This window comes from Trachurus japonicus, chromosome 3 (genome assembly GCF_045865225.1).
Source record: "Trachurus japonicus isolate A0001 chromosome 3, Traja_1.0".
NCBI classification, from domain to species: Eukaryota; Metazoa; Chordata; class Actinopteri; order Carangiformes; family Carangidae; genus Trachurus; species Trachurus japonicus.
In genome coordinates, this window is record NC_140909.1 from 33,849,052 (window position 1) to 33,871,003 (window position 21,952).

The 21,952-nt window shown below is 37.8% G+C and overlaps 1 protein-coding gene and 1 long non-coding RNA gene across 5 annotated transcripts in view; one reads left to right on the forward strand and one right to left on the reverse strand.

Moving 5' to 3' along the window:
• The window catches only part of lrp4 (low density lipoprotein receptor-related protein 4), a 150,583-nt gene that overhangs the window by 75,634 nt on the left and 52,997 nt on the right, over positions 1-21,952 (reverse strand). The window lies entirely within an intron of this gene.
• Positions 16,978-20,824, forward strand: LOC146990259 (uncharacterized). Its single transcript, XR_015035647.1, has 5 exons — positions 16,978-17,062; positions 17,870-17,938; positions 18,088-18,559; positions 18,853-18,978; positions 20,175-20,824. It is a non-coding gene; the product is annotated as an uncharacterized LOC146990259 (long non-coding RNA).

The window sequence follows — 21,952 nt, forward strand, 5'->3', positions numbered from 1 at the left end:
CAATGTTTTACCCTCCAGCTCCACGGATCACGTCTCTAAAAATGTATGATCTTTGTGCCAACTTCCGGGTCACGTAAACCCCACAAATTAAATATTAAAATCAAATTCAGTCCTGCTGCCTGTTTTTCCATTTCGTATTTTTGATCGAAGCCTAAAATTTTTGTATTAGATTAAAAAACAAAAAACAAAATAATCTGTCACTTTTTCATTTTTTGATTTTTGATTTCTAATTGAAAATCGAATGGCCGCAAAGTACATGGACCTGCCTGGACTACTAGTCCAGGCAGAAATGGCAAATAAAGAACTTTGAATAAAGAACTTTGAACTTCTCCCCTTTAAATTGCCTGAAATCGGCACTTCCGCTGGTGGACTTTTATTCTGAAATCGGTTCAACCTGCGGTCAATGATGATGTCGGATGATTACCCGGAGCTGTCTTGAGTTCGTGGTCAGCGGCGTTTTTCGGTATGTATTAATCATTTTATTGAAATATAGCAGTTTATATTTGTTCATTTATTCAAACTATCGTGTGTTGTTGTTGTTGAAGGCTATTGAAGGCGAATTTTTCGGCAACCAGGATAGATTTATTCAGTTAATGTTAATGCACATGTAGAAAGTAAACGGATAATGTTAGAAGCCAAGTGAGAAGTCGACGTTGCACCGTGTCAAATGCTCTGTTTAGTCAATATAGTATGTAACTTATGTCATTTAACTAGAGAAAATAGCCGTGATGCTACCGTCGCACCTGTAGCATGCCGAGCTGTTGCAGCTAGCGTTAGCTCCAACAGCTCGGCATGCTACAGGTGCAACGCACAGACAACAGCAAATAATACGTGAGGTGATGCTGCAGTGTGAACGCTAACATCATCGTGCTGTGACTTTATGCTTTTGGGGGCTACAATAATCTTCTGAGAGCAGCTGAAGTTTTTAGAGTCAGTTTCTCCGGCGTAGACTGTAGGCTTCTTCAAGTTGAAGTCCACCTTGGCTGGGGGGTGGCTGAGCGCACGTGGCAGCAGAGCCAGGCATTTAACTGGGCCTAGTCTGACTAGGCCCAGACAGTTGTCTGTCTGACTAGGCCGGGGGGGGGGGGGGCAGCATAAAATATAATAATAATCTACTAACAACGGCAATTTAATCGTGATGGTGGGTCATTAATGACAATGATGATATTGTCCATCGGCACAACCCTAGTTGGAATAGCACCGTATGCATTTTAACAAACTGTCTTTTATTAATTTCTCTTCAGTTTGAAATGCCGCCCAGGCTCAGTCCTGTTAAAGATGCCTGCCACCATGTTGGTTTAAAGACCGACAAGACATGGAAACTGGAGGTGAAATTCATCAATGCAGTGAAAGGTAAGATGATGTCTTATAGGCGGGGAGCCAGGAGGGTCTACCATGCACCCCCCCCCCCCACAACAAAATGCCACATGACTTTTTTTAACCTTCAAGATGTCCTGAATAAGAAATTGAGTGGTAACAGTAATATAACTCATTCCCATTATGTTTTTTACATCATATTGTACATGACCCCAGAATGCTCTATGCATTTTATTTCTATGTTGTAGTACACTGCCAAGGCCTCTAGAGCCATGCTGCAGTTGGTTATCATAGCTCATGATATACCATATGAAAGCTTGGAGTCTGTAGAATACAGATATGATCATAGATTTGGTGTACACATTTGCATAGCAACAGTTGCTAGGCAAAGCATCTTCCTTAGCAACCAGCATCAGTGATACAGTTCCTCTGCGATTGCATTGTTTTATGATGTCTGAATCCAGACCGCTTTTCCAAAGTGCCACATGACTTTTTTTAACCTTCAAGATGTCCTGAATAAGAATTTGAGTGGTAACAGTAATACAACTCATTCCTACTATACTTTTTACATCATTTTGTACATGACCCCAGAATGCTCTATACGTTTCAGTTCTATGTAGTAGTAAACTGCCAAGGCCTCTACAGCTATTCTGCAGTTGGTTATCATAGCTTGTTATATACCACATGAAAGCTTGGAGTCTGTAGTATACAGATACTGTATGATCATAGATTTGGTGTACCCATTTTCATAGCAACAGTTGCTAGGCAAAGCATCTTCCTTAGCAACCAGCATCAGTGATGATCCATTGTAGTACATGATTTGCTTCCTTGTTTTGATCAAAATTTCCTTTAATTTTTTTCTTGCAGGACGTGGATTGTTCGCACTAGGTTCATTCTGCAAAGGAGATTTTGTGGTTGAATACAGGGGTGATTTCATAGATGATGCTGAAGCGCAGAGGAGGAGGAAAGTGTACCACCCCTCCTGTGCTGCATTGTTCTTTGTCTTCAAGTGGAGAGGGAAAACATGGTGGTAAGTGCACCTTTATCTCTGGTACATGCCTTTATATAATTTGTATAAATTGTTAAAATTGACTGCACAATCGATGTCTGCCATTTAATAATGTAATAACATTATTTTTAAGTAAAAGTGTTTTTATTTTACTCTCATCTCTTTGTCCATTCTTAGTATTGATGCCTCCAGAGAAGACGATTCATCTGGCCGCCTAGTGAACGATGAACACAGACATCCAAATTGCCGGATGAAAAAAATTGAGGTGGAGGGAAGCCCATACTTGTGTCTTTTTGCTCTAAAAGACATAAAAGAAGGTGAAGAAAAAACTTATGACTACGGAGGCAATGACTGCCCGTGGCGAATGCAGGTGTGTCCACAGGACAGTCCTCAACAGGTACATTCACCTTCATCACTTGATGTTTATTTTACAGCCTCTCTTAGGTTTAAGTAACTAAGTAAAGCTAATGGGGTCATTGTGCAGTTAATTTATTGTCGATCAGATCTACTAACAGTTAAATCTAATGCCTCAATGAGGCAAAAGATAAAAGCTCTTTTAAAATGGATCTGAACCTGTCTGGGCATTTTCTTTTGGCCTAAATATCACTGTAATCCAACACATTTACGATGTCCCCACAATGTACTTATGATACTATTAGTGTTAAATAACATCCAGAGATGCTTAGTCCCCGTGAAGGATGATAACATAGTGTGTATTAAAGTCCCCATGAAGCTTGTTGTATTGAAGATGTGTTAAAGCAAACACAGGTTTACTCATTAGTCTGAAATATTACAATTTTCTTTCTGTTTTCTTTCCTCTGAAGTCTGGTGTTTTGGCATGTACTAAAGTTTAAAGATCCTTGAACATGTATTTTTATCTACTTGAGTTTTATATGGTGGGCACATTAAGGTCTTAATTTTTCCATTGTTTTCTTTATACATCATTGCAGATGACATTGTGTGCCCTGGATATTCATCCTACAAAGACGTCCCATCCTCTTGCCGTGTCTGAGAAACAGATGGAAGCAGCTTCGTGTCCACAGGACAGTCCTCAACAGGTACATTCACCTTTATCACTTGTTGATTACTGTAACAGCCTCTCTTAAGTTAGTTTTAAGTAACTAAATAAAGCAAATAGGGTCATTGTGCAGTTAATTTATTGTCGATCAGATCTACTAACAGTTAAATCTAATGCCTCAATGAAGCAAAAGATAAAAGCTCTTTTAAGATGGATCTGAACCTGTCTGGACATTTTCTTTTGGCCTAAATATCACTGTAATCCAACACATTTACGATGTCCCCACAATGTACTTATGATACTATTAGTGTTAAATAACATCCAGAGATGCTTAGTCCCCGTGAAGGATGATAACATGGTGTGTATTAAAGTCCCCATGAAGCTTGTTGTATTGAAGATGTGTTAAAGCAAACACAGGTTTACTCATTAGTCTGAAATATTACAATTTTCTTTCTGTTTTCTTTCCTCTGAAGTCTGGTGTTTTGGCATGTACTAAAGTTTAAAGATCCTTGAACATGTATGTTTATCTACTTGAGTTTTATATGGTGGGCACATTAAGGTCTTAATTTCTCCATTGTTTTCTTCATACATCATTGCAGATGACATTGTGTGCCCTGGATATTCATCCTACAAAGACGTCCCATCCTCTTGCCGTGTCTGAGAAACAGATGGAAGCAGCTTCGTGTCCACAGGACAGTCCTCAACAGGTACATTCACCTTTATCACTTGTTGTTTACTGCAACAGCCTCTCTTAGGTTTAAGTAACTAAATAAAGCAAATGGGCTCATTGTGCAGTTAATTTATTGTCGATCAGATCTACTAACAGTTAAATCTAATGCTACAATGTCACAATGTCATTTAGCAGACGCTTTTATCCAAAGCGACGTACATTTTAGAGTTATACATTCACATTCACACACCAATGGCACAGCCTTTGGGAGTAATTTTGGGTTAAGTGTCTTGCCCAAGGACACATCGACATGGAGAAGCCAAGAATCAAACCACTGATCTTCCAATTGGTGGACGACTGCTCTACCTCCAGACCACAGTCGCACTAAATAAAGCAAATGGGGTCATTGTGAGGGTAATTTATTGTCGATCAGATCTACTAACAGTTAAATCTAATGCCTCAATGAGGCAAAAGATAAAAGCACTTTTAAGATGGATCTGAACCTGTCTGGGCATTTTCTTTTGGCCTAAATATCACTGTAATCCAACACATTTACGATGTCCCCACAATGTACTTATGATACTATTAGTGTTAAATAACATCCAGAGATGCTTAGTCCCCGTGAAGGATGATAACATGGTGTGTATTAAAGTCCCCATGAAGCTTGTTGTATTGAAGATGTGTTAAAGCAAACACAGGTTTACTCATTAGTCTGAAATATTACAATTTGGTGTTTTCTTTCCTCTGAAGTCTGGTGTTTTGGCATGTACTAAAGTTTAAAGATCCTTGAACATGTATTTTTATCTACTTGAGTTTTATATGGTGGGCACATTAAGGTCTTAATTTTTCCATTGTTTTCTTTATACATCATTGCAGATGACATTGTGTGCCCTGGATATTCATCCTACAAAGACGTCCCATCCTCTTGCCGTGTCTGAGAAACAGATGGAAGCAGCTTCGTGTCCACAGGACAGTCCTCAACAGGTACATTCACCTTTATCACTTGTTGATTACTGCAACAGCCTCTCTTAAGTTAGTTTTAAGTAACTAAATAAAGCAAATAGGGTCATTGTGCAGTTAATTTATTGTCGATCAGATCTACTAACAGTTAAATCTAATGCCTCAATGAGGCAAAAGATAAAAGCTCTTTTAAGATGGATCTGAACCTGTCTGGGCATTTTCTTTTGGCCTAAATATCACTGTAATCCAACACATTTACGATGTCCCCACAATGTACTTATGATACTACTAGTGTTAGATACTATTAGTGTTAAATAACATCCAGAGATGCTTAGTCCCCGTGAAGGATGATAACATGGTGTGTATTAAAGTCCCCATGAAGCTTGTTGTATTGAAGATGTGTTAAAGCAAACACAGGTTTACTCATTAGTCTGAAATATTACAATTTTCTTTCTGTTTTCTTTCCTCTGAAGTCTGGTGTTTTGGCATGTACTAAAGTTTAAAGATCCTTGAACATGTATGTTTATCTACTTGAGTTTTATATGGTGGGCACATTAAGGTCTTAATTTCTCCATTGTTTTCTTCATACATCATTGCAGATGACATTGTGTGCCCTGGATATTCATCCTACAAAGACGTCCCATCCTCTTGCCGTGTCTGAGAAACAGATGGAAGCAGCTTCGTGTCCACAGGACAGTCCTCAACAGGTACATTCACCTTTATCACTTGTTGTTTACTGCAACAGCCTCTCTTAGGTTTAAGTAACTAAATAAAGCAAATGGGCTCATTGTGCAGTTAATTTATTGTCGATCAGATCTACTAACAGTTAAATCTAATGCTACAATGTCACAATGTCATTTAGCAGACGCTTTTATCCAAAGCGACGTACATTTTAGAGTTATACATTCACATTCACACACCAATGGCACAGCCTTTGGGAGTAATTTTGGGTTAAGTGTCTTGCCCAAGGACACATCGACATGGAGAAGCCAAGAATCAAACCACTGATCTTCCAATTGGTGGACGACTGCTCTACCTCCAGACCACAGTCGCACTAAATAAAGCAAATGGGGTCATTGTGAGGGTAATTTATTGTCGATCAGATCTACTAACAGTTAAATCTAATGCCTCAATGAGGCAAAAGATAAAAGCACTTTTAAGATGGATCTGAACCTGTCTGGGCATTTTCTTTTGGCCTAAATATCACTGTAATCCAACACATTTACGATGTCCCCACAATGTACTTATGATACTATTAGTGTTAAATAACATCCAGAGATGCTTAGTCCCCGTGAAGGATGATAACATGGTGTGTATTAAAGTCCCCATGAAGCTTGTTGTATTGAAGATGTGTTAAAGCAAACACAGGTTTACTCATTAGTCTGAAATATTACAATTTGGTGTTTTCTTTCCTCTGAAGTCTGGTGTTTTGGCATGTACTAAAGTTTAAAGATCCTTGAACATGTATTTTTATCTACTTGAGTTTTATATGGTGGGCACATTAAGGTCTTAATTTTTCCATTGTTTTCTTTATACATCATTGCAGATGACATTGTGTGCCCTGGATATTCATCCTACAAAGACGTCCCATCCTCTTGCCGTGTCTGAGAAACAGATGGAAGCAGCTTCGTGTCCACAGGACAGTCCTCAACAGGTACATTCACCTTTATCACTTGTTGATTACTGCAACAGCCTCTCTTAAGTTAGTTTTAAGTAACTAAATAAAGCAAATAGGGTCATTGTGCAGTTAATTTATTGTCGATCAGATCTACTAACAGTTAAATCTAATGCCTCAATGAGGCAAAAGATAAAAGCTCTTTTAAGATGGATCTGAACCTGTCTGGGCATTTTCTTTTGGCCTAAATATCACTGTAATCCAACACATTTACGATGTCCCCACAATGTACTTATGATACTACTAGTGTTAGATACTATTAGTGTTAAATAACATCCAGAGATGCTTAGTCCCCGTGAAGGATGATAACATGGTGTGTATTAAAGTCCCCATGAAGCTTGTTGTATTGAAGATGTGTTAAAGCAAACACAGGTTTACTCATTAGTCTGAAATATTACAATTTTCTTTCTGTTTTCTTTCCTCTGAAGTCTGGTGTTTTGGCATGTACTAAAGTTTAAAGATCCTTGAACATGTATGTTTATCTACTTGAGTTTTATATGGTGGGCATATTAAGGTCTTAATTTCTCCATTGTTTTCTTTATACATCATTGCAGATGATATTGTGTGCCCTGGATATTCATCCTACAAAGACGTCCCATCCTCTTGCCGTGTCTGAGAAACAGATGGAAGCAGCTTCGTGTCCACAGGACAGTCCTCAACAGGTACATTCACCTTTATCACTTGTTGTTTACTGCAACAGCCTCTCTTAGGTTTAAGTAACTAAATAAAGCAAATGGGCTCATTGTGCAGTTAATTTATTGTCGATCAGATCTACTAACAGTTAAATCTAATGCTACAATGTCACAATGTCATTTAGCAGACGCTTTTATCCAAAGCGACGTACATTTTAGAGTTATACATTCACATTCACACACCAATGGCACAGCCTTTGGGAGTAATTTTGGGTTAAGTGTCTTGCCCAAGGACACATCGACATGGAGAAGCCAAGAATCAAACCACTGATCTTCCGATTGGTGGACGACTGCTCTACCTCCAGACCACAGTCGCACTAAATAAAGCAAATGGGGTCATTGTGAGGGTAATTTATTGTCGATCAGATCTACTAACAGTTAAATCTAATGCCTCAATGAGGCAAAAGATAAAAGCACTTTTAAGATGGACCTGAACCTGTCTGGGCATTTTCTTTTGGCCTAAATATCACTGTAATCCAACACATTTACGATGTCCCCACAATGTACTTATGATACTATTAGTGTTAAATAACATCCAGAGATAATTAGTCCCCGTGAAGGATGATAACATGGTGTGTATTAAAGTCCCCATGAAGCTTGTTGTATTGAAGATGTGTTAAAGCAAACACAGGTTTACTCATTAGTCTGAAATATTACAATTTGGTGTTTTCTTTCCTCTGAAGTCTGGTGTTTTGGCATGTACTAAAGTTTAAAGATCCTTGAACATGTATTTTTATCTACTTGAGTTTTATATGGTGGGCACATTAAGGTCTTAATTTTTCCATTGTTTTCTTTATACATCATTGCAGATGACATTGTGTGCCCTGGATATTCATCCTACAAAGACGTCCCATCCTCTTGCCGTGTCTGAGAAACAGATGGAAGCAGCTTCGTGTCCACAGGACAGTCCTCAACAGGTACATTCACCTTTATCACTTGTTGATTACTGCAACAGCCTCTCTTAAGTTAGTTTTAAGTAACTAAATAAAGCAAATAGGGTCATTGTGCAGTTAATTTATTGTCGATCAGATCTACTAACAGTTAAATCTAATGCCTCAATGAGGCAAAAGATAAAAGCTCTTTTAAGATGGATCTGAACCTGTCTGGGCATTTTCTTTTGGCCTAAATATCACTGTAATCCAACACATTTACGATGTCCCCACAATGTACTTATGATACTACTAGTGTTAGATACTATTAGTGTTAAATAACATCCAGAGATGCTTAGTCCCCGTGAAGGATGATAACATGGTGTGTATTAAAGTCCCCATGAAGCTTGTTGTATTGAAGATGTGTTAAAGCAAACACAGGTTTACTCATTAGTCTGAAATATTACAATTTTCTTTCTGTTTTCTTTCCTCTGAAGTCTGGTGTTTTGGCATGTACTAAAGTTTAAAGATCCTTGAACATGTATGTTTATCTACTTGAGTTTTATATGGTGGGCACATTAAGGTCTTAATTTCTCCATTGTTTTCTTCATACATCATTGCAGATGACATTGTGTGCCCTGGATATTCATCCTACAAAGACGTCCCATCCTCTTGCCGTGTCTGAGAAACAGATGGAAGCAGCTTCGTGTCCACAGGACAGTCCTCAACAGGTACATTCACCTTTATCACTTGTTGTTTACTGCAACAGCCTCTCTTAGGTTTAAGTAACTAAATAAAGCAAATGGGCTCATTGTGCAGTTAATTTATTGTCGATCAGATCTACTAACAGTTAAATCTAATGCTACAATGTCACAATGTCATTTAGCAGACGCTTTTATCCAAAGCGACGTACATTTTAGAGTTATACATTCACATTCACACACCAATGGCACAGCCTTTGGGAGTAATTTTGGGTTAAGTGTCTTGCCCAAGGACACATCGACATGGAGAAGCCAAGAATCAAACCACTGATCTTCCAATTGGTGGACGACTGCTCTACCTCCAGACCACAGTCGCACTAAATAAAGCAAATGGGGTCATTGTGAGGGTAATTTATTGTCGATCAGATCTACTAACAGTTAAATCTAATGCCTCAATGAGGCAAAAGATAAAAGCACTTTTAAGATGGATCTGAACCTGTCTGGGCATTTTCTTTTGGCCTAAATATCACTGTAATCCAACACATTTACGATGTCCCCACAATGTACTTATGATACTATTAGTGTTAAATAACATCCAGAGATGCTTAGTCCCCGTGAAGGATGATAACATGGTGTGTATTAAAGTCCCCATGAAGCTTGTTGTATTGAAGATGTGTTAAAGCAAACACAGGTTTACTCATTAGTCTGAAATATTACAATTTGGTGTTTTCTTTCCTCTGAAGTCTGGTGTTTTGGCATGTACTAAAGTTTAAAGATCCTTGAACATGTATTTTTATCTACTTGAGTTTTATATGGTGGGCACATTAAGGTCTTAATTTTTCCATTGTTTTCTTTATACATCATTGCAGATGACATTGTGTGCCCTGGATATTCATCCTACAAAGACGTCCCATCCTCTTGCCGTGTCTGAGAAACAGATGGAAGCAGCTTCGTGTCCACAGGACAGTCCTCAACAGGTACATTCACCTTTATCACTTGTTGATTACTGCAACAGCCTCTCTTAAGTTAGTTTTAAGTAACTAAATAAAGCAAATAGGGTCATTGTGCAGTTAATTTATTGTCGATCAGATCTACTAACAGTTAAATCTAATGCCTCAATGAGGCAAAAGATAAAAGCTCTTTTAAGATGGATCTGAACCTGTCTGGGCATTTTCTTTTGGCCTAAATATCACTGTAATCCAACACATTTACGATGTCCCCACAATGTACTTATGATACTACTAGTGTTAGATACTATTAGTGTTAAATAACATCCAGAGATGCTTAGTCCCCGTGAAGGATGATAACATGGTGTGTATTAAAGTCCCCATGAAGCTTGTTGTATTGAAGATGTGTTAAAGCAAACACAGGTTTACTCATTAGTCTGAAATATTACAATTTTCTTTCTGTTTTCTTTCCTCTGAAGTCTGGTGTTTTGGCATGTACTAAAGTTTAAAGATCCTTGAACATGTATGTTTATCTACTTGAGTTTTATATGGTGGGCATATTAAGGTCTTAATTTCTCCATTGTTTTCTTTATACATCATTGCAGATGATATTGTGTGCCCTGGATATTCATCCTACAAAGACGTCCCATCCTCTTGCCGTGTCTGAGAAACAGATGGAAGCAGCTTCGTGTCCACAGGACAGTCCTCAACAGGTACATTCACCTTTATCACTTGTTGTTTACTGCAACAGCCTCTCTTAGGTTTAAGTAACTAAATAAAGCAAATGGGCTCATTGTGCAGTTAATTTATTGTCGATCAGATCTACTAACAGTTAAATCTAATGCTACAATGTCACAATGTCATTTAGCAGACGCTTTTATCCAAAGCGACGTACATTTTAGAGTTATACATTCACATTCACACACCAATGGCACAGCCTTTGGGAGTAATTTTGGGTTAAGTGTCTTGCCCAGGACACATCGACATGGAGAAGCCAAGAATCAAACCACTGATCTTCCGATTGGTGGACGACTGCTCTACCTCCAGACCACAGTCGCACTAAATAAAGCAAATGGGGTCATTGTGAGGGTAATTTATTGTCGATCAGATCTACTAACAGTTAAATCTAATGCCTCAATGAGGCAAAAGATAAAAGCACTTTTAAGATGGACCTGAACCTGTCTGGGCATTTTCTTTTGGCCTAAATATCACTGTAATCCAACACATTTACGATGTCCCCACAATGTACTTATGATACTATTAGTGTTAAATAACATCCAGAGATAATTAGTCCCCGTGAAGGATGATAACATGGTGTGTATTAAAGTCCCCATGAAGCTTGTTGTATTGAAGATGTGTTAAAGCAAACACAGGTTTACTCATTAGTCTGAAATATTACAATTTGGTGTTTTCTTTCCTCTGAAGTCTGGTGTTTTGGCATGTACTAAAGTTTAAAGATCCTTGAACATGTATTTTTATCTACTTGAGTTTTATATGGTGGGCACATTAAGGTCTTAATTTTTCCATTGTTTTCTTTATACATCATTGCAGATGACATTGTGTGCCCTGGATATTCATCCTACAAAGACGTCCCATCCTCTTGCCGTGTCTGAGAAACAGATGGAAGCAGCTTCGTGTCCACAGGACAGTCCTCAACAGGTACATTCACCTTTATCACTTGTTGATTACTGCAACAGCCTCTCTTAAGTTAGTTTTAAGTAACTAAATAAAGCAAATAGGGTCATTGTGCAGTTAATTTATTGTCGATCAGATCTACTAACAGTTAAATCTAATGCCTCAATGAGGCAAAAGATAAAAGCTCTTTTAAGATGGATCTGAACCTGTCTGGGCATTTTCTTTTGGCCTAAATATCACTGTAATCCAACACATTTACGATGTCCCCACAATGTACTTATGATACTACTAGTGTTAGATACTATTAGTGTTAAATAACATCCAGAGATGCTTAGTCCCCGTGAAGGATGATAACATGGTGTGTATTAAAGTCCCCATGAAGCTTGTTGTATTGAAGATGTGTTAAAGCAAACACAGGTTTACTCATTAGTCTGAAATATTACAATTTTCTTTCTGTTTTCTTTCCTCTGAAGTCTGGTGTTTTGGCATGTACTAAAGTTTAAAGATCCTTGAACATGTATGTTTATCTACTTGAGTTTTATATGGTGGGCATATTAAGGTCTTAATTTCTCCATTGTTTTCTTTATACATCATTGCAGATGATGTTGTGTGCCCTGGATATTCATCCTACAAAGACGTCCCATCCTCTTGCCGTGTCTGAGAAACAGATGGAAGCAGCTTCGTGTCCACAGGACAGTCCTCAACAGGTACATTCACCTTTATCACTTGTTGTTTACTGCAACAGCCTCTCTTAGGTTTAAGTAACTAAATAAAGCAAATGGGCTCATTGTGCAGTTAATTTATTGTCGATCAGATCTACTAACAGTTAAATCTAATGCTACAATGTCACAATGTCATTTAGCAGACGCTTTTATCCAAAGCGACGTACATTTTAGAGTTATACATTCACATTCACACACCAATGGCACAGCCTTTGGGAGTAATTTTGGGTTAAGTGTCTTGCCCAAGGACACATCGACATGGAGAAGCCAAGAATCAAACCACTGATCTTCCGATTGGTGGACGACTGCTCTACCTCCAGACCACAGTCGCACTAAATAAAGCAAATGGGGTCATTGTGAGGGTAATTTATTGTCGATCAGATCTACTAACAGTTAAATCTAATGCCTCAATGAGGCAAAAGATAAAAGCACTTTTAAGATGGACCTGAACCTGTCTGGGCATTTTCTTTTGGCCTAAATATCACTGTAATCCAACACATTTACGATGTCCCCACAATGTACTTATGATACTATTAGTGTTAAATAACATCCAGAGATAATTAGTCCCCGTGAAGGATGATAACATGGTGTGTATTAAAGTCCCCATGAAGCTTGTTGTATTGAAGATGTGTTAAAGCAAACACAGGTTTACTCATTAGTCTGAAATATTACAATTTGGTGTTTTCTTTCCTCTGAAGTCTGGTGTTTTGGCATGTACTAAAGTTTAAAGATCCTTGAACATGTATTTTTATCTACTTGAGTTTTATATGGTGGGCACATTAAGGTCTTAATTTTTCCATTGTTTTCTTTATACATCATTGCAGATGACATTGTGTGCCCTGGATATTCATCCTACAAAGACGTCCCATCCTCTTGCCGTGTCTGAGAAACAGATGGAAGCAGCTTCGTGTCCACAGGACAGTCCTCAACAGGTACATTCACCTTTATCACTTGTTGATTACTGCAACAGCCTCTCTTAAGTTAGTTTTAAGTAACTAAATAAAGCAAATAGGGTCATTGTGCAGTTAATTTATTGTCGATCAGATCTACTAACAGTTAAATCTAATGCCTCAATGAACAAAAGATAAAAGCTCTTTTAAGATGGATCTGAACCTGTCTGGACATTTTCTTTTGGCCTAAATATCACTGTAATCCAACACATTTACGATGTCCCCACAATGTACTTATGATACTATTAGTGTTAAATAACATCCAGAGATGCTTAGTCCCCGTGAAGGATGATAACATGGTGTGTATTAAAGTCCCCATGAAGCTTGTTGTATTGAAGATGTGTTAAAGCAAACACAGGTTTACTCATTAGTCTGAAATATTACAATTTGGTGTTTTCTTTCCTCTGAAATCTGGTGTTTTGGCATGTACTAAAGTTTAAAGATCCTTGAACATGTATTTTTATCTACTTGAGTTTTATATGGTGGGCACATTAAGGTCTTAATTTTTCCATTGTTTTCTTTATACATCATTGCAGATGACATTGTGTGCCCTGGATATTCATCCTATAAAGACGTCCCATCCTCTTGCCGTGTCTGAGAAACAGATGGAAGCAGCTTCGTGTCCACAGGACAGTCCTCAACAGGTACATTCACCTTTATCACTTGTTGTTTACTGCAACAGCCTCTCCTAAGTTAGTTTTAAGTAACTAAATAAAGCAAATGGGCTCATTGTGCAGTTAATTTATTGTCGATCAGATCTACTAACAGTTAAATCTAATGCTACAATGTCACAATGTCATTTAGCAGACGCTTTTATCCAAAGCGACGTACATTTTAGAGTTATACATTCACATTCACACACCAATGGCACAGCCTTTGGGAGTAATTTTGGGTTAAGTGTCTTGCCCAAGGACACATCGACATGGAGAAGCCAAGAATCAAACCACTGATCTTCCGATTGGTGGACGACTGCTCTACCTCCAGACCACAGTCACACTATATAAAGCAAATGGGGTCATTGTGAGGGTAATTTATTGTCGATCAGATCTACTAACAGTTAAATCTAATGCCTCAATGAGGCAAAAGATAAAAGCTCTTTTAAGATGGATCTGAACCTGTCTGGACATTTTCTTTTGGCCTAAATATCACTGTAATCCAACACATTTACGATGTCCCCACAATGTACTTATGATACTATTAGTGTTAAATAACATCCAGAGATGCTTAGTCCCCGTGAAGGATGATAACATGGTGTGTATTAAAGTCCCCATGAAGCTTGTTGTATTGAAGATGTGTTAAAGCAAACACAGGTTTACTCATTAGTCTGAAATATTACAATTTTCTTTCTGTTTTCTTTCCTCTGAAGTCTGGTGTTTTGGCATGTACTAAAGTTTAAAGATCCTTGAACATGTATTTTTATCTACTTGAGTTTTATATAGTGGCCACATTAAGGTCTTAATTTCTCCATTGTTTTCTTTATACATCATTGCAGATGACATTGTGTGCCCTGGATATTGATCCTACAAAGACGTCCCATCCTCTTGCCGTGTCTGAGAAACAGATGGAAGCAGCTTCGTGTCCACAGGACAGTCCTCAACAGGTACATTCACCTTTATCACTTGTTGTTTACTGCAACAGCCTCTCTTAGGTTTAAGTAACTAAATAAAGCAAATGGGGTCATTGTGCAGTTAATTTATTGTCGATCAGATCTACTAACAGTTAAATCTAATGCCTCAATGAGGCAAAAGATAAAAGCTCTTTTAAGATGGATCTGAACCTGTCTGGGCATTTTCTTTTGGCCTAAATATCACTGTAATCCAACACATTTACGATGTCCCCACAATGTACTTATGATACTACTAGTGTTAGATACTATTAGTGTTAATTAACATCCAGAGATGCTTAGTCCCCGTGAAGGATGATAACATGGTGTGTATTAAAGTCCCCATGAAGCTTGTTGTATTGAAGATGTGTTAAAGCAAACACAGGTTTACTCATTAGTCTGAAATATTACAATTTTCTTTCTGTTTTCTTTCCTCTGAAGTCTGGTGTTTTGGCATGTACTAAAGTTTAAAGATCCTTGAACATGTATGTTTATCTACTTGAGTTTTATATGGTGGGCACATTAAGGTCTTAATTTCTCCATTGTTTTCTTTATACATCATTGCAGATGACATTGTGTGCCCTGGATATTCATCCTACAAAGACGTCCCATCCTCTTGCCGTGTCTGAGAAACAGATGGAAGCAGCTTCGTGTCCACAGGACAGTCCTCAACAGGTACATTCACCTTTATCACTTGTTGATTACTGCAACAGTCTCTCTTAAGTTAGTTTTAAGTAACTAAATAAAGCAAATAGGGTCATTGTGCAGTTAATTTATTGTCGATCAGATCTACTAACAGTTAAATCTAATGCCTCAATGAACAAAAGATAAAAGCTCTTTTAAGATGGATCTGAACCTGTCTGGACATTTTCTTTTGGCCTAAATATCACTGTAATCCAACACATTTACGATGTCCCCACAATGTACTTATGATACTATTAGTGTTAAATAACATCCAGAGATGCTTAGTCCCCGTGAAGGATGATAACATGGTGTGTATTAAAGTCCCCATGAAGCTTGTTGTATTGAAGATGTGTTAAAGCAAACACAGGTTTACTCATTAGTCTGAAATATTACAATTTGGTGTTTTCTTTCCTCTGAAATCTGGTGTTTTGGCATGTACTAAAGTTTAAAGATCCTTGAACATGTATTTTTTATCTACTTGAGTTTTATATGGTGGGCACATTAAGGTCTTAATTTTTCCATTGTTTTCTTTATACATCATTGCAGATGACATTGTGTGCCCTGGATATTCATCCTATAAAGACGTCCCATCCTCTTGCCGTGTCTGAGAAACAGATGGAAGCAGCTTCGTGTCCACAGGACAGTCCTCAACAGGTACATTCACCTTTATCACTTGTTGTTTACTGCAACAGCCTCTCCTAAGTTAGTTTTAAGTAACTAAATAAAGCAAATGGGCTCATTGTGCAGTTAATTTATTGTCGATCAGATCTACTAACAGTTAAATCTAATGCTACAATGTCACAATGTCATTTAGCAGACGCTTTTATCCAAAGCGACGTACATTTTAGAGTTATACATTCACATTCACACACCAATGGCACAGCCTTTGGGAGTAATTTTGGGTTAAGTGTCTTGCCCAAGGACACATCGACATGGAGAAGCCAAGAATCAAACCACTGATCTTCCGATTGGTGGACGACTGCTCTACCTCCAGACCACAGTCACACTATATAAAGCAAATGGGGTCATTGTGAGGGTAATTTATTGTCGATCAGATCTACTAACAGTTAAATCTAATGCCTCAATGAGGCAAAAGATAAAAGCTCTTTTAAGATGGATCTGAACCTGTCTGGACATTTTCTTTTGGCCTAAATATCACTGTAATCCAACACATTTACGATGTCCCCACAATGTACTTATGATACTATTAGTGTTAAATAACATCCAGAGATGCTTAGTCCCCGTGAAGGATGATAACATGGTGTGTATTAAAGTCCCCATGAAGCTTGTTGTATTGAAGATGTGTTAAAGCAAACACAGGTTTACTCATTAGTCTGAAATATTACAATTTTCTTTCTGTTTTCTTTCCTCTGAAGTCTGGTGTTTTGGCATGTACTAAAGTTTAAAGATCCTTGAACATGTATTTTTATCTACTTGAGTTTTATATAGTGGCCACATTAAGGTCTTAATTTCTCCATTGTTTTCTTTATACATCATTGCAGATGACATTGTGTGCCCTGGATATTGATCCTACAAAGACGTCCCATCCTCTTGCCGTGTCTGAGAAACAGATGGAAGCAGCTTCGTGTCCACAGGACAGTCCTCAACAGGTACATTCACCTTTATCACTTGTTGTTTACTGCAACAGCCTCTCTTAGGTTTAAGTAACTAAATAAAGCAAATGGGGTCATTGTGCAGTTAATTTATTGTCGATCAGATCTACTAACAGTTAAATCTAATGCTACAATGTTACAATGTCATTTAGCAGACACTTTTATCCAAAGTGACGTACATTTTAGAGTTATACATTCACATTCACACACCAATGGCACAGCCTTTGGGAGTAATTTTGGGTTAAGTGTCTTGCCCAAGGACACATCGACATGGAGAAGCCAAGAATCAAACCACTGATCTTCCGATTGGTGGACGACTGCTCTACCTCCAGACCACAGTCGCACTAAATAAAGCAAATGGGGTCATTGTGAGGGTAATTTATTGTCGGTCAAATCTACTAACAGTTAAATCTAATGCCTCAATGAGGCAAAAGATAAAAGCACTTTTAAGATGGATCTGAACCTGTCTGGACATTTTCTTTTTGCCTAAATACCACTGTAATCCAACACATTTACGATGTCCCCACAATGTACTTATGATACTATTAGTGTTAAATAACATCCAGAGATGCTTAGTCCCCGTGAAGGATGATAACATGGTGTGTATTAAAGTCCCCATGAAGCTTGTTGTATTGAAGATAGAAATTTCCCTAAGTAGTGGCTTAAAAACGTCTGTCAATACATTTTACTATCATTCTCTAAAGAATGTTTGAGTCTCATTTAGCTTCATACACTACTTTTTTTTGTACTTTTCAGTTTAATTTCATACTGTATAATGATTTAAGTTGTTGCTTATTTTTACAGACTCTGAAGGACTTCCATAATGAGAATGAAGAAATTGTACCAAGACTAAGACGGACAAAAAGCATTATAGTAAGTCCACAACTAAGTGCCTGGATTAACATTGTGGAAATGTTCCACAATCTTTCATAAAGTACATGATTTAATGGAGTGTTTATTTTAGAGAAAATATGTCCAAGTGACTTTTTATTTTATTTTTATCTTTTAAAAAAATCTCTTAGATGAAGGACATATTTCTTGAAGACACAGAACTGTATGATACCACATCATCAGTCAGTGGAGATGAAGACGAGTATGTTCCTGATTCTGACCCGGACACTGACAGTGATTCTAGTATTGACCTCACTCCAAGAAAAAAAAGACTTCTTGATTCTCGTCTAAACCTTGGCTCAGATATGCCTTATGAATGTGACACCACAACACCTGGATTGCTCTTGCTCCACCAGGTTGAGGTTATTGTTGCATTCTTGCAACAATAAATGACCTACTTTTGTTTTCTATGACCAGAATGTTTGTATTACTTTTGAAGTATGTCTTATCGGGTACATTGTGTGAATGTCATAGAACCGTCAACAGAGGAAACTGTTGCAGATACTTTGAGGAGTGAAAACTCAACAGACAAGCAACAAAAACTGCCATCAGCAGAGCACGGATCATCTTCTGGAGTCAGTACTGTGGGACATTCCTCCAAAGGTAATTGTTTTTTTTCCTCTTTTTTTGTGAAACAAACTTTTGTCAAGTTAATACTGGATGCAACAATGTGAGGTGAAGTAGATATCACCCCAACTTGATCAATTATTAAAGAATATTTAGATATAGTTAATGAAGAAAACAGTTTTTTGAAACTTGTTGTTTGCACAGATTTTTCTTTTTGTAATTTGAAGCATTTTTGCAACAATAAATGACCTACTTTTGTTTTCTATGACCAGAATGTTTGTAGTGCATTTGAAGTATGTCTTATCAGGTACATTGTGTGTATGTCATAGAACCGTCAACAGAGGAAACTGTTGCAGATGCTGTGAGGAATGAAAACTCAACAGACAAGCAACAACTGCCATCAGCAGAGCACGGATCATCATCTGGAGTCAGTACTGTGGGATATTCCTCCAAAGGTGATGTTTTTTTGTTTGTTTGTTTGTTTTTTACTCTTTTTTTATTGTAATATCACTAGATTTGAAGACAGGAGATTAATGAGAGCCATCATTGCAACCCTCAGTCTGGTGGCCCCCAAGCACTGGTGGACTGTAACTGAGTACATTTTAGTACTGCATTTCAGTACAAATTGACCCTTTGCTAAGTCCCGCCCCCCTTGGATACTGTTGCTACGCCTGTCAAGCTTTCGCTCCTAGCATGAGAAGTTTTCAGCTATATCAGTGAGAGATATACCAAAGGAAATAATATCAAATTTCTGGAAAAAACGGTTCGGAGATATCAGAAAGAAGACAGAAAGGTCTTCAATACGCATTGAGAGCTACATTCACAATATCATCTGCTGGCGGAGTATTGTCAATCATGAGGAGATCATTAAAATAGAGGGAAAAGCTCAGCGGTCACAATGCAAGCGTCAGGTACCCCACGTCTTGACACTTCACGTGAAGGACAAGAATAACAATGCTCTTGTACAGCAGGGTAACTCAATATATTGTTTAAATTTTAGTTTAAGCTATAAAAAGTGATTTTATTTCACTGTTAGGGTTCGCAGTGTAATGTTACTGCCTGTACACCAAAACAAAGTGTCATTAGCCACATCAAAATAAACTCAGATATTCACAAGATTTAATCGTAATAAAGTGATCAAAAGTATCCCGAATTGACATCATGACGCAGATTCATAAAAAGTCTGAATTTGTGTCGTCTGTCGTCTGTCTGCAAGACGACACGCAAACTGTTAAAATGTTTGTTTTTGTGAATGAGGTCTGGTGGATCAGCGCTGTACTGTGCAAACACTGTAGTTAATTGCTCCAACAGCACTCAAAATAATGTCATCTAAAGACATAAATACTGCAGCGACATTATTGATTATGTACAGAAAACATTCTTGTTTGTTCCACGTCCGGAAGGAACCTCAAAAACTAAAGCACTTTTAAGGGCCTTTCTTATGGCCTATAATGCCATCTAATCACAAGTTGTGGCTCGGCTGTAAATTTGTCAGCTGTAAACTGATCAAATAATTGAGGACCGATGCTTATCTCAGCTCTGATCAGCCTCTTAATTTCACTTGTACTGTATGTACTGGCACAGGACTTGGAACTGTAGTGTCTCCCTTTCACTGTTAATAAAACTTTTGTTTTTGTCTCCTCACTTACAGGTAAAGCTCCACAGAAAAGAGCACGCTGGCAGCCGGCAGAGATTAGGGCAGTAGAGAGGCAAATGAATCAGTTAATCCGATCTTGTACTGTACCGTCAAAGAGTGATTGTGAAAAATGTTTAAGGGCTGAACCTGAAGCTCTCAGGAACAGAGACTGGCAGAACTTGAAATTTTATGTGTACAACCGGATTACCGCCTTAAAAAGGAAAATGTCTAAGTAGTCTAATCTAAATGTCTAGATTTAACCCTCTTGTTGTCCTCTGAAGAAAGAAGAGGGAAGGATGGAGGCAAGAAAGAAGGATGGAGGAAAGAAAGTTAAGTAGAGGAAGAAGGAAAGAGGGAGGGAGGACAGAAAGGAGGGAGGAAAGAGAGATTGAGGGGAAGGTAGAAAGAAGGGAAGGAGGATAGAGAAAGGAATGGAGGAGGGATGAAAGAAGGAAGAAGGAAAGGATGGAGGAAGGGAGGAAAAAAGGAATAGTCAAAACATATTGGGTAAATAGTATGGCAATTACAAAGAAAAGGGTTGTAGAGAAGTTTTGTTTTTTTCTTAGATATGTAGTTTTATGATGCCAATTGTTCAGTTTGGCAGGTATTTCTTTAAAAGCTTGATGCTTTATGGTATCGCAGAAGTTGTAGATGTGTATGTTGCAAAATTGTAATATATGAAGAAATGTAAAAGAGATAGCGTTTAGGCTTTGACCATCAATAAGATGGGAGTGTTGAATGGCACAAGTGAAACAAACCTTTGTCTGAATGCCAACTTTATTAGTTATAAAACATTTGGATAGTTACAAATGAAGAAAATTTGTTTTATGGTATCACAGAAGTTGTGAATGTTTTATACACATACTGTTAATTGCAAAATTGTAATTTGTGAAGAAATGAAAAGAGAGTTCTCCGCTAATTTACCTTGTTTAATAAAAGGTATGGTGTACAAGTCAAATTGGTTTGATTTTTGTGTGGATGAGTTGACTGAGTAGTAGCGCAGTCTTCATAGGCTAACAAGACCAGACATGATATATTTTTTTTTACACTTGGGTATCAGTCTCCATATATTTAGCGGATACTGGAGTTAGTTCCACAGATCTAATCATTCAGGCACAGCTGTTACCCTGTTAGCACATTTTTTAAATAGCCATGAAGGTTTTGACCGATTCAATAGGTAATGTGTTGACATGGGTAGTATTTATAATAGTGAAATTTGTCACAATGGCCATCCTTTTAAGAATCATCCTCATCACTTGCACAACACGAGTGATTAGAAATGAGTCAATCTGCATCTTTCTAGATACCGCTACAGTAGAAGTTAAACTCCCAGATGCAATATGTTGGAGAATTTAGCAAATTGTTTGCCATGTAAGTATAAAGATAGGGATATTGTCCAATGTATATTGGACAATATGCTGCTACAACCAAAGGTACAAAGATAAGCATACTGTATGTCTGCCCTGTTTAAGTTGGCATAAAATGAATTAAAATAAAATAAAAAATTGTTAAAAAAAAAAAGATAGGTCCCCACAAGTAAAATACGCATTTGTGTGAAGTATGTAAATTTATGCAAATAGTGTCCCCTGTAAACACATTGACTCGTTTTTACGGAGGTCCCCATGTAGCATGGGGAAAAACACTACATTGCCTTTTCAAAGGTTTGAAGGTGTGTTTAGGCTTACTGACCAATGCATACTTTACCTGATTTTTTTCAGACTTGTAGAACCTCTAGAAAGGGTGGTCCCCAGAAGTGATGATTACAAACTTAGTCCCCATGAACCATGGAAACC